This window comes from Pelobates fuscus, chromosome 9 (genome assembly GCF_036172605.1).
Source record: "Pelobates fuscus isolate aPelFus1 chromosome 9, aPelFus1.pri, whole genome shotgun sequence".
NCBI lineage: Eukaryota > Metazoa > Chordata > Amphibia > Anura > Pelobatidae > Pelobates > Pelobates fuscus.
Window position 1 is genome coordinate 17,720,325 of NC_086325.1, and position 12,808 is coordinate 17,733,132.

At 33.2% G+C, this 12,808-nt stretch overlaps 1 protein-coding gene across 2 annotated transcripts in view; it reads left to right on the forward strand.

Annotated features, from left to right (window-relative positions):
• Positions 1–885: 885 nt before the first annotated feature.
• Positions 886–12,808, forward strand: part of ATAT1 (alpha tubulin acetyltransferase 1) — a 45,935-nt gene continuing 34,012 nt past the window's right edge. Inside the window, exon 1 of one of the 2 annotated variants that reach the window (XM_063431330.1) lies at positions 886–1,027. The gene's annotated coding sequence lies outside the window, so the exon portion shown is untranslated. The remainder of the gene's footprint in view (positions 1,028–12,808) is intronic. The other variant, XM_063431328.1, reaches the window with a different exon arrangement.

Here is a 12,808-nt window from a genome sequence, read left to right on the forward strand (position 1 = left end):
GTTATACACTCAGGCACATTACTGGAAGTATTATTGCTGTGGAGCTCTGTTATACACTCAGACACATTACTGGGAGTATTATTACTGTGGAGCTCTGTTATACATTCAGACACATTACTGGGAGTATTATTACTGTGGAGCTCTGTTATACACTCAGGCACATTACTGGGAGAATTATTACTGTGGAGCTCTGTTATACATTCAGACACATTACTGGGAGTATTATTACTGTGGAGCTCTGTTATACACTCAGGCACATTACTGGGAGAATTATTACTGTGGAGCTCTGTTATACACTCAGACACATTACTGGGAGTATTATTGCTGTGGAGCTCTGTTATACACTCAGACACATTACTGGGAGTATTATTGCTGTGGAGCTCTGTTATACACTCGGACACATTACTGGGAGTATTATTGCTGTGGAGCTCTGTTATACCCTCAGACACATTACTGGGAGTATTATTGCTGTGGAGCTCTGTTATACACTCAGACACACCAACAATATGGAGCTCCTAAAAAAGAGGGACTTGGGCTTAAATAGGGACTGCCCTCCTAAACAGGGACACTTGGGAGGTATGAGATAATACTTCCATTCCCATTTTATAGGTAATGTCCCTATTAGAAGCTATTGGATGGTTTGTTGCTAAGGAAGGCCTGGACAGTTTCACTAGAGCCTTCCCTGTTGCTAAGGGCGTACCCTTGGAGGAGGTGTGGCTATTTTTAAAGCATAACTTGGTATGAAAAAGGCGTGGCCTTCATATCACGGCCTCGCTCTCTCACGCAGCCAATCAGACACGGCATTCCGCTGTATCTAGGGAAGCGGTTGCTAGGAGGAAGAGGTCGCCCGCTCGCTGATTGGTCACAGGTGATGTCACGAGGCCGCACCCATTTCGCAGCCTGGTCTCGCGCCGGTTCCTATTGTCTCGGGAGCGCGCACCGGGAGGCAGGCGGCAGCTCGGAGGAGACCGCGGGGACGCGCACTGCAGATAATCTCCTTACTCTGTGCATGTAATAACCGGAAATAGTAATAACTAATATTATATATTATATACACTGACACCCTGCATGTAATAACTGTAACATTATATATTATATATACTGACACCCTGCATGTAATAACTGTAACATTATATATTATATACACTGACACCCTGCATGTAATAACTGTAACATTATATATTATATATACTGACACCCTGCATGTAATAACTGTAACATTATATATTATATATACTGACACCCTGCATGTAATAACTGTAACATTATATATTATATATACTGACACCCTGCATGTAATAACTGTAACATTATATATTATATATACTGACACCCTGCATGTAATAACTATAACATTATATATTATATATACTGACACCCTGCATGTAATAACTGTAACATTATATATTATATATACTGACACCCTGCATGTAATAACTGTAACATTATATATTATATACACTGACACCCTGCATGTAATAACTGTAACATTATATATTATATATACTGACACCCTGCATGTAATAACTGTAACATTATATATTATATATACTGACACCCTGCATGTAATAACTGTAACATTATATATTATATACACTGACACCCTGCATGTAATAACTGTAACATTATATATTATATATACTGACACCCTGCATGTAATAACTGTAACATTATATATTATATACACTGACACCCTGCATGTAATAACTGTAACATTATATATTATATATACTGACACCCTGCATGTAATAACTGTAACATTATATATTATATATACTGACACCCTGCATGTAATAACTGTAACATTATATATTATATATACTGACACCCTGCATGTAATAACTGTAACATTATATATTATATATACTGACACCCTGCATGTAATAACTGTAACATTATATATTATATACACTGACACCCTGCATGTAATAACTGTAACATTATATATTATATATACTGACACCCTGCATGTAATAACTGTAACATTATGTATTATATACACTGACACCCTGCATGTAATAACTGTAACATTATATATTATATATACTGACACCCTGCATGTAATAACTGTAATATTATATACACTGACACCCTGTATGTAATAACTGTAACATTATATATTATATACACTGACACCCTGTATGTAATAACTGTAACATTATATATTATATATACTGACACCCTGCATGTAATAACTGTAACATTATATATTATATACACTGACACCCTGTATGTAATAACTGTAACATTATATATTATATATACTGACACCCTGCATGTAATAACTAATATTATATATACTGACACCCTGTATGTAATAACTGTAACATTATATATTATATATACTGACACCCTGCATGTAATAACTGTAACATTATATATATTATATACTGACACCCTGCATGTAATAACTAATATTATATATTATATACACTGACACCCTGCATGTAATAACTGTAACATTATATATTATATATACTGACACCCTGCATGTAATAACTGTAACATTATATATTATATATACTGACACCCTGTATGTAATAACTAATATTATATATTATATATACTGACACCCTGTATGTAATAACTGTAACATTATATATTATATACACTGACACCCTGTATGTAATAACTGTAACATTATATATACTGACACCCTGCATGTAATAACTGTAACATTATATATTATATATACTGACACCCTGCATGTAATAACTAATATTATATATTATATACACTGACACCCTGTATGTAATAACTGTAACATTATATATTATATATACTGACACCCTGCATGTAATAACTGTAACATTATATATTATATATACTGACACCCTGCATGTAATAACTAATATTATATATTATATACACTGACACCCTGTATGTAATAACTGTAACATTATATATTATATATACTGACACCCTGCATGTAATAACTGTAACATTATATATTATATATACTGACACCCTGCATGTAATAACTAATATTATATATTATATACACTGACACCCTGTATGTAATAACTGTAACATTATATATTATATATACTGACACCCTGCATGTAATAACTGTAACATTATATATTATATATACTGACACCCTGCATGTAATAACTAATATTATATATTATATACACTGACACCCTGTATGTAATAACTGTAACATTATATATTATATATACTGACACCCTGCATGTAATAACTGTAACATTATATATTATATACACTGACACCCTGCATGTAATAACTGTAACATTATATATTATATATACTGACACCCTGCATGTAATAACTGTAACATTATATATTATATATACTGACACCCTGCATGTAATAACTATAACATTATATATTATATATACTGACACCCTGCATGTAATAACTGTAACATTATATATTATATACACTGACACCCTGCATGTAATAACTGTAACATTATATATTATATATACTGACACCCTGCATGTAATAACTGTAACATTATATATTATATATACTGACACCCTGCATGTAATAACTAATATTATATATTATATACACTGACACCCTGTATGTAATAACTGTAACATTATATATTATATATACTGACACCCTGCATGTAATAACTGTAACATTATATATTATATATACTGACACCCTGCATGTAATAACTAATATTATATATTATATACACTGACACCCTGTATGTAATAACTGTAACATTATATATTATATATACTGACACCCTGCATGTAATAACTGTAACATTATATATTATATATACTGACACCCTGCATGTAATAACTAATATTATATATTATATACACTGACACCCTGTATGTAATAACTGTAACATTATATATTATATATACTGACACCCTGCATGTAATAACTGTAACATTATATATTATATATACTGACACCCTGCATGTAATAACTAATATTATATATTATATACACTGACACCCTGTATGTAATAACTGTAACATTATATATTATATATACTGACACCCTGCATGTAATAACTGTAACATTATATATTATATACACTGACACCCTGCATGTAATAACTGTAACATTATATATTATATATACTGACACCCTGCATGTAATAACTGTAACATTATATATTATATATACTGACACCCTGCATGTAATAACTATAACATTATATATTATATATACTGACACCCTGCATGTAATAACTGTAACATTATATATTATATACACTGACACCCTGCATGTAATAACTGTAACATTATATATTATATATACTGACACCCTGCATGTAATAACTGTAACATTATATATTATATATACTGACACCCTGCATGTAATAACTGTAACATTATATATTATATATACTGACACCCTGCATGTAATAACTGTAACATTATATATTATATACACTGACACCCTGCATGTAATAACTGTAACATTATATATTATATACACTGACACCCTGCATGTAATAACTGTAACATTATATATTATATATACTGACACCCTGCATGTAATAACTGTAACATTATGTATTATATACACTGACACCCTGCATGTAATAACTGTAACATTATATATTATATATACTGACACCCTGCATGTAATAACTGTAACATTATATATTATATACACTGACACCCTGTATGTAATAACTGTAACATTATATATTATATACACTGACACCCTGTATGTAATAACTGTAACATTATATATTATATATACTGACACCCTGCATGTAATAACTGTAACATTATATATTATATACACTGACACCCTGTATGTAATAACTGTAACATTATATATTATATATACTGACACCCTGCATGTAATAACTAATATTATATATACTGACACCCTGTATGTAATAACTGTAACATTATATATTATATATACTGACACCCTGCATGTAATAACTGTAACATTATATATATTATATACTGACACCCTGCATGTAATAACTAATATTATATATTATATACACTGACACCCTGCATGTAATAACTGTAACATTATATATTATATATACTGACACCCTGTATGTAATAACTGTAACATTATATATTATATATACTGACACCCTGCATGTAATAACTGTAACATTATATATTATATATACTGACACCCTGTATGTAATAACTGTAACATTATATATTATATACACTGACACCCTGTATGTAATAACTGTAACATTATATATTATATATACTGACACCCTGCATGTAATAACTGTAACATTATATATTATATATACTGACACCCTGCATGTAATAACTAATATTATATATTATATACACTGACACCCTGTATGTAATAACTGTAACATTATATATTATATATACTGACACCCTGCATGTAATAACTGTAACATTATATATTATATATACTGACACCCTGCATGTAATAACTAATATTATATATTATATACACTGACACCCTGTATGTAATAACTGTAACATTATATATTATATATACTGACACCCTGCATGTAATAACTAATATTATATATACTGACACCCTGTATGTAATAACTGTAACATTATATATTATATATACTGACACCCTGCATGTAATAACTGTAACATTATATATTCTATACTGACACCCTGCATGTAATAACTAATATTATATATTATATACACTGACACCCTGCATGTAATAACTGTAACATTATATATTCTATACTGACACCCTGCATGTAATAACTAATATTATATATTATATACACTGACACCCTGCATGTAATAACTGTAACATTATATATTATATATACTGACACCCTGCATGTAATAAATGTAACATTATATATTATATACTGACACCCTGCATGTAATAACTAATATTATATATTATATACACTGACACCCTGCATGTAATAACTGTAACATTATATATTATATATACTGACACCCTGTATGTAATAACTAACATTATATATTATATACTGACACCCTGCATGTAATAACTAACATTATATATTATATATACTGACACCCTGTATGTAATAACTGTAACATGATATATTATATATACTGACACCCTGCATGTAATAACTGTAACATTATATATTATATATACTGACACCCTGCATGTAATAACTAATATTATATATTATATATACTGACACCCTGTATGTAATAACTGTAACATTATGTATTATATACACTGACACCCTGCATGTAATAACTGTAACAGTACATATTATATACTGACACCCTGCATGTAATAACTGTAACAGTATATATTATATACTGACACCCTGCATGTAATAACTAATATTATATATTATATACACTGACACCCTTCATGTAATAACTGTAACAGTATATATTATATACTGACACCCTGCATGTAATAACTAATATTATATATTATATACACTGACACCCTGCATGTAATAACTGTAACAGTATATATTATATACTGACACCCTGCATGTGATAACTAATATTATATATTATATACACTGACACCCTGCATGTAATAACTGTAACAGTACATATTATATACTGACACCCTGCATGTAATAACTGTAACAGTATATATTATATACTGACACCCTGCATGTAATAACTAATATTATATATTATATATACTGACACCCTGCATGTAATAACTGTAACATTATATATTATATACGGACACCCTGCATGTAATAACTAATATTATATATATACGGACACCCTGCATGTAATAACTAATATTATATATTATATACACTGACACCCTGTATGTAATAACTGTAACATTATATACTGACACCCTGCATGTAATAACTAATATTATATATACTGACACCCTGCATGTAATAACTAATATTATATATATATACTGACACCCTGTACGTAATAACTGTAATATTATATATACTGACACTCTGCATGTAATAACTAATATTATATATATATATATATATATATACTGACACCCTGCATGTAATAACTAATATTATATATACTGACACCCTGCATGTAATAACTAATATTATATATATATATACTGACACCCTGTACGTAATAACTGTAATATTATATACTGACACCCTGCATGTAATAACTGTAATATTATATACTGACACCCTGTATGTAATAAGTAATATTATATATACTGACACCCTGCATGTAATAACTGTAATATTATACTGACACCCTGCATGTAATAACTAATATTATATATATATATATACTGACACCCTGCATGTAATAACTATTATATATATGTATATATATATATATATTGACACCCTGCATGTAATAACTGTAATATTATATACTGACACCCTGCATGTAATAACTAATATTATGTATACTGACACCCTGCATGTAATAACTAATATTATATATACTGACACCCTGCATTTAATAAGTAATATTATATATATATATATATATACTGACACCCTGTATGTAATAACTGTAATATTATATACTGACACCCTGCATGTAATAACTAATATTATATAATATTTATACTGACACCCTGTATGTTATAACTAATATTTTATATACTGACACCCTGTATGTAATATCTGTAATATTATATACTGACACCCTGCATGTAATAACTAATATTATATATACTGACACTTTGCATGTAATAACTAATATTATATATATATACTGACACCCTGTACGTAATAACTGTAATATTATATATACTGACACCCTGCATGTAATAACTAATATTATATATATATATATATATATATATATATACTGACACCCTGCATGTAATAACTAATATTATATATACTGACACCCTGCATGTAATAACTAATATTATATATACTGACACCCTGCATTTAATAAGTAATATATTATATATATATATATATATATATATATACTGACACCCTGTATGTAATAACTGTAATATTATATACTGACACCCTGCATGTAATAACTAATATTATATAATATTTATACTGACACCCTGTATGTTATAACTAATATTTTATATACTGACACCCTGTATGTAATATCTGTAATATTATATACTGACACCCTGCATGTAATAACTAATATTATATATACTGACACTTTGCATGTAATAACTAACATTATATATACTGACACCTTGCCTGTAATAACTGTAATATTATTTACTGACACCCCGCATGTAATAACTGTAATATTACATACTGACACCATGCATGTAATAACTAATATTATATACACTGACACCCTGTATGTAATAACTAATATTATATATTATATACACTGACACCCTGCATGTAATAACTAACATTATATACTGACACCCTGCATGTAATAACTAATATTATATATTATATACACTGACACCCTGTATGTAATAACTAATATTATATATATTACTGATACCCTGCATGTAATAACTGTAATATTATATACTGACACCCTGTATGTAATAACTAATATTATATATACTGACACCCTGTATGTAATAACTAATATTATATATTATATACACTGACACCCTGCATGTAATAACTAACATTATACACTGACACCCTGTATGTAATAACTAATATTATATACACTGACACCCTGCATGTAATAACTAATATTATATATACTGACACCCTGCATGTAATAACTAATATTATATATACTGACACCCTGCATGTAATAACTAATATTATATATACTGACACCCTGAATGTAATATCTGTAATATTATATACTGACACCCTGCATGTAATAACTAATATTATATCATATTTATACTGACACCCTGTATGTTATAACTAATATTTTATACACTGACACCCTGTATGTAATATCTGTAATATTATATACTGACACCCTGCATGTAATAACTAATATTATATATACTGACACTTTGCATGTAATTACTAACATTATATATACTGACACCTTGCCTGTAATAACTGTAATATTATATACTGACACCCCGCATGTAATAACTGTAATATTACATACTGACACATGCATGTAATAACTGTAATATTACATACTGACACCATGCATGTAATAACTAATATTATATATACTGACACCCTGTATATAATAACTAATATTATATATTATATACACTAACACCCTGCATGTAATAACTGTAATATTATATACTGACACCCTGCATATAATAACTAATATTACATATACTGACACCCTGCATGTAATAACTGCAATATTATATACTGACACCCTGCATGTAATAACTATTACATACACTAATACCCTGTATGTAATAACTAACATTATATATTATATATACTATTATTATTATTATTATTGCCATTTATATAGCGCCAACAGATTCCTTAGCGCTTTACAATATTATGAGAGGGGATTTAACTATAAATAGGACAATTACAAATAAACTTACAGGAACAATAGGTTGAAGAGGACCCTGCTCAATCGAGCTTACATTCTATAGGAGGTGGGGTGTAAAACACATTAGGACAGGAATTTGCAATCAAATAAGGTGGGCTGCCCTTTAGGAGAGGGCAAGAGACAGGTATGTGAGGTAGGGGTTAGTCTTGGAGGCCATAAGCTTTCCTAAAGAGATGGGTTTTAAGGCACTTCTTAAAAGATGCAAGACTAGGTGAGAGTCTGATGGCGGTAGGCAGGCTATTCCATAGGAAGGGAGCCGCCCGCGAGAAGTCCTGCAAGCGCAAGTTGGCCGTACGAGTGCGGACAACGGACAGGAGGTGGTCACGGGCAGAGCGGAGAGACCGAGAAGGGACATACCTATGGATCTGTGAGGAGATATAAGAGGGGCTAGAGTTGTTCAGTGCTTTATAGGTGTGAGTTAGTACCTTGAATTGACTCCTATAGCATACAGGAAGCCAATGTAAGGACTGGCAGAGGGGTGAGGTGTGAGAGAAACGACTAGAAAGGAAAATCGATCTAGCAGCAGCGTTCATTACGGACTGTAGGGGTGCAGTACGGCTATTGGGAAGACCAATCAGGAGAGGGTTACAATAATCCATGCAGGAAATTACTAGAGCATGGACAAGCTCCTTGGTAGTATCTGGTGCAAGAAATGGGCGGATGCGGGCTATGTTTTTAAGATGGAATCTACAGGATTTGGCAACATGCTGGATGTGAGGCTCAAAGGTGAGACCAGAGTCAAGTATGACGCCAAGACAGCGCGCTTGCAAGGATGGACTGATGTTGGTACCACAAACTTGAAGGGAGAGCAGAAGAGGAGGATCAGTATTAGGAGGAGGAAAGACAAGGAGCTCAGTTTTTGAGAGATTGAGTTTCAGAAAGCGGGAGTCAGAGATGGAAGAAAGGCAAGCAGTGACACATTGCAGGACGGCAGGGGAGAGGTCCGGGGAGGAGAGATATAGCTGGTTATCATCAGCGTACAGGTGGTAGTGGAATCCAAAAGAGGTAATAAGTTTGCCAAGAGAGGCAGTATAAAGGGAAAATAGAAGGGGACCAAGGACGGAGCATTGGGGGACTCCAACCGAGACAGGGCGAGGGGAGGAGGTATCATTAGAAAAGGAGACACTGAATGAGCGTTGGGAGAGATGAGAGGAAAACCACGAGAGGACAGAGTCACAGAGACCAAGCGATTGAAGAGTTTGAAGAAGGAGAGCATGATCAACGGTGTCAAAGGCCGCTGAGAGGTCAAGAAGAATTAGTATGGAGTAGTGGCCTTTGGATTTAGCTGCGATTAGGTCGTTAGTAACTTTGATAAGGGCAGTCTCCGTAGAGTGGAGAGGGCGGAAGCCAGAATGAAGGGGGTCAAGGAGAGAGTTGGAATTGAGGAAATGAGACACACGGGTAAAGACAAGTCTTTCCAGAAGCTTTGAGGAAAAAGGGAGCAGGGATATGGGACGGGAGTTAGAGAGGGTGGATGGGTCGAGGGATGTTTTTTTTAGTATAGGTACTACACTGGCATGTTTAGGGTCAGCAGGGACGATGCCAGAAGAGAGTGAGCAGTTGAAGATGTGTGTTAGAGAAGGCACGAGACAAGTGGAGAGAGATCTGATAAGGTGAGATGGGACAGGATCAAGCGGGCAAGTGGTGGGGCGAGAGGAGCAAAGAAGAGCAGCCACCTCTTGGTCAGTAGCCGGGGAGAATGTCTGAAGGGTAGGAAAGGCATGATCTAAGTGTGATTGAGAAACAGAAAGGCAAGGAGGGGAGAATTCTTTCCTTAGCTGTTCAATCTTGTCAGTGAAGTAACATGCAAAGTTATCAGCAGTAAGGTTAGTTTTGGGGGTGGCCACAGCAGGGCGAAGAAGAGAATTAAAGGTGTCAAAGAGACGCCTGGGGTTGTGGGAACATGAACTAATGAGAGTGGAAAAATAGGACTGTTTGGCAAGGGCAAGGGCTGCACTGTATGAACACAATATGAATCTATAATGGAGAAAGTCTGATTGGGTACGAGACTTCCTCCAGGAGCGTTCAGCACAACGGGAGCATCTTTGCAGGTAGCGCGTTGATTTAGTATGCCATGGTTGGGGGCGGGTCCTCCTCGAGGTGCTTGTTTGGAGTGGCGCTGCAGTGTTCAAGGCAGATTGTGAATCAATGTCAGCTGACAACTATTGGAGATCAAGAGAATTAAGGTCCCTCCTGAGTTGAGGGGGGTTAGGCTGAGGTTGTTGGGTGAGGGGGTACGCGAGAGCAAATGATAAGAGGTGGTGATCAGAGAGTGGATATGGAGTGTTGCAGATATTAGATACTGTACATGCATAAGTGAAGATTAGGTCAAGGGTATTGCCAGCTACATATACGGACACCCTCTATGTAATAACTAACATTATATATTATATATACTGACATCCTGCATGTAATATCTGTAATATTATATACTGACACCCTGCATGTAATAACTAATATTATATATTATATACACTGACACCCTGTATGTAATAACTAATATTATATATATTACTGATACCCTGCATGTAATAACGAATAGTATATATACTGACACCCTGCATGTAATAACTGTAACTTTATATACTGACACCCATACTATACATACACCCTGCGTGTAATAACTGTAACCATGTATACATCCAAACTATACAATACACCCTGTATTGAAAAACTGTAACCATTTGAATTCAGTAACCTGTAACCCTATATATTTAGTTATATCCAGACAATACAAATCATACACACAGCATATAACAGTATACATTGCTAGGAGTCTATATGGAGACCATGCATACATCCTGCAGCTGGTAATTATCCTACACTCTATGCACACAGCATGTGACACTATACATTACTAGGAGTCTATATGGAGACCATGCATACATCCTGCAGCTAGTAATTATCCTACACTCTATGCACACAGCATGTGACACTATACATTACTAGGAGTCTATATGGAGACCATGCATACAACCTGCAGCTAGTAATTATCCTACACTCTATGCACACAGCATGTGACACTATACATTACTAGGAGTCTATATGGAGACCATGCATACATCCTGCAGCTGGTAATTATCCTACACTCTATGCACACAGCATGTGACACTATACATTGCTAGGAGTCTATATGGAGACCATGCATACATCCTGCAGCTAGTAATTATCCTACACTCTATGCACACAGCATGTGACACTATACATTACTAGGAGTCTATATGGAGACCATGCATACATCCTGCAGCTGGTAATTATCCTACACTCTATGCACACAGCATGTGACACTATACATTACTAGGAGTCTATATGGAGACCATGCATACATCCTGCAGCTAGTAATTATCCTACACTCTATGCACACAGCATGTGACACTATACATTACTAGGAGTCTATATGGAGACCATGCATACATCCTGCAGCTAGTAATTATCCTACACTCTATGCACACAGCATGTGACACTATACATTGCTAGGAGTCTATATG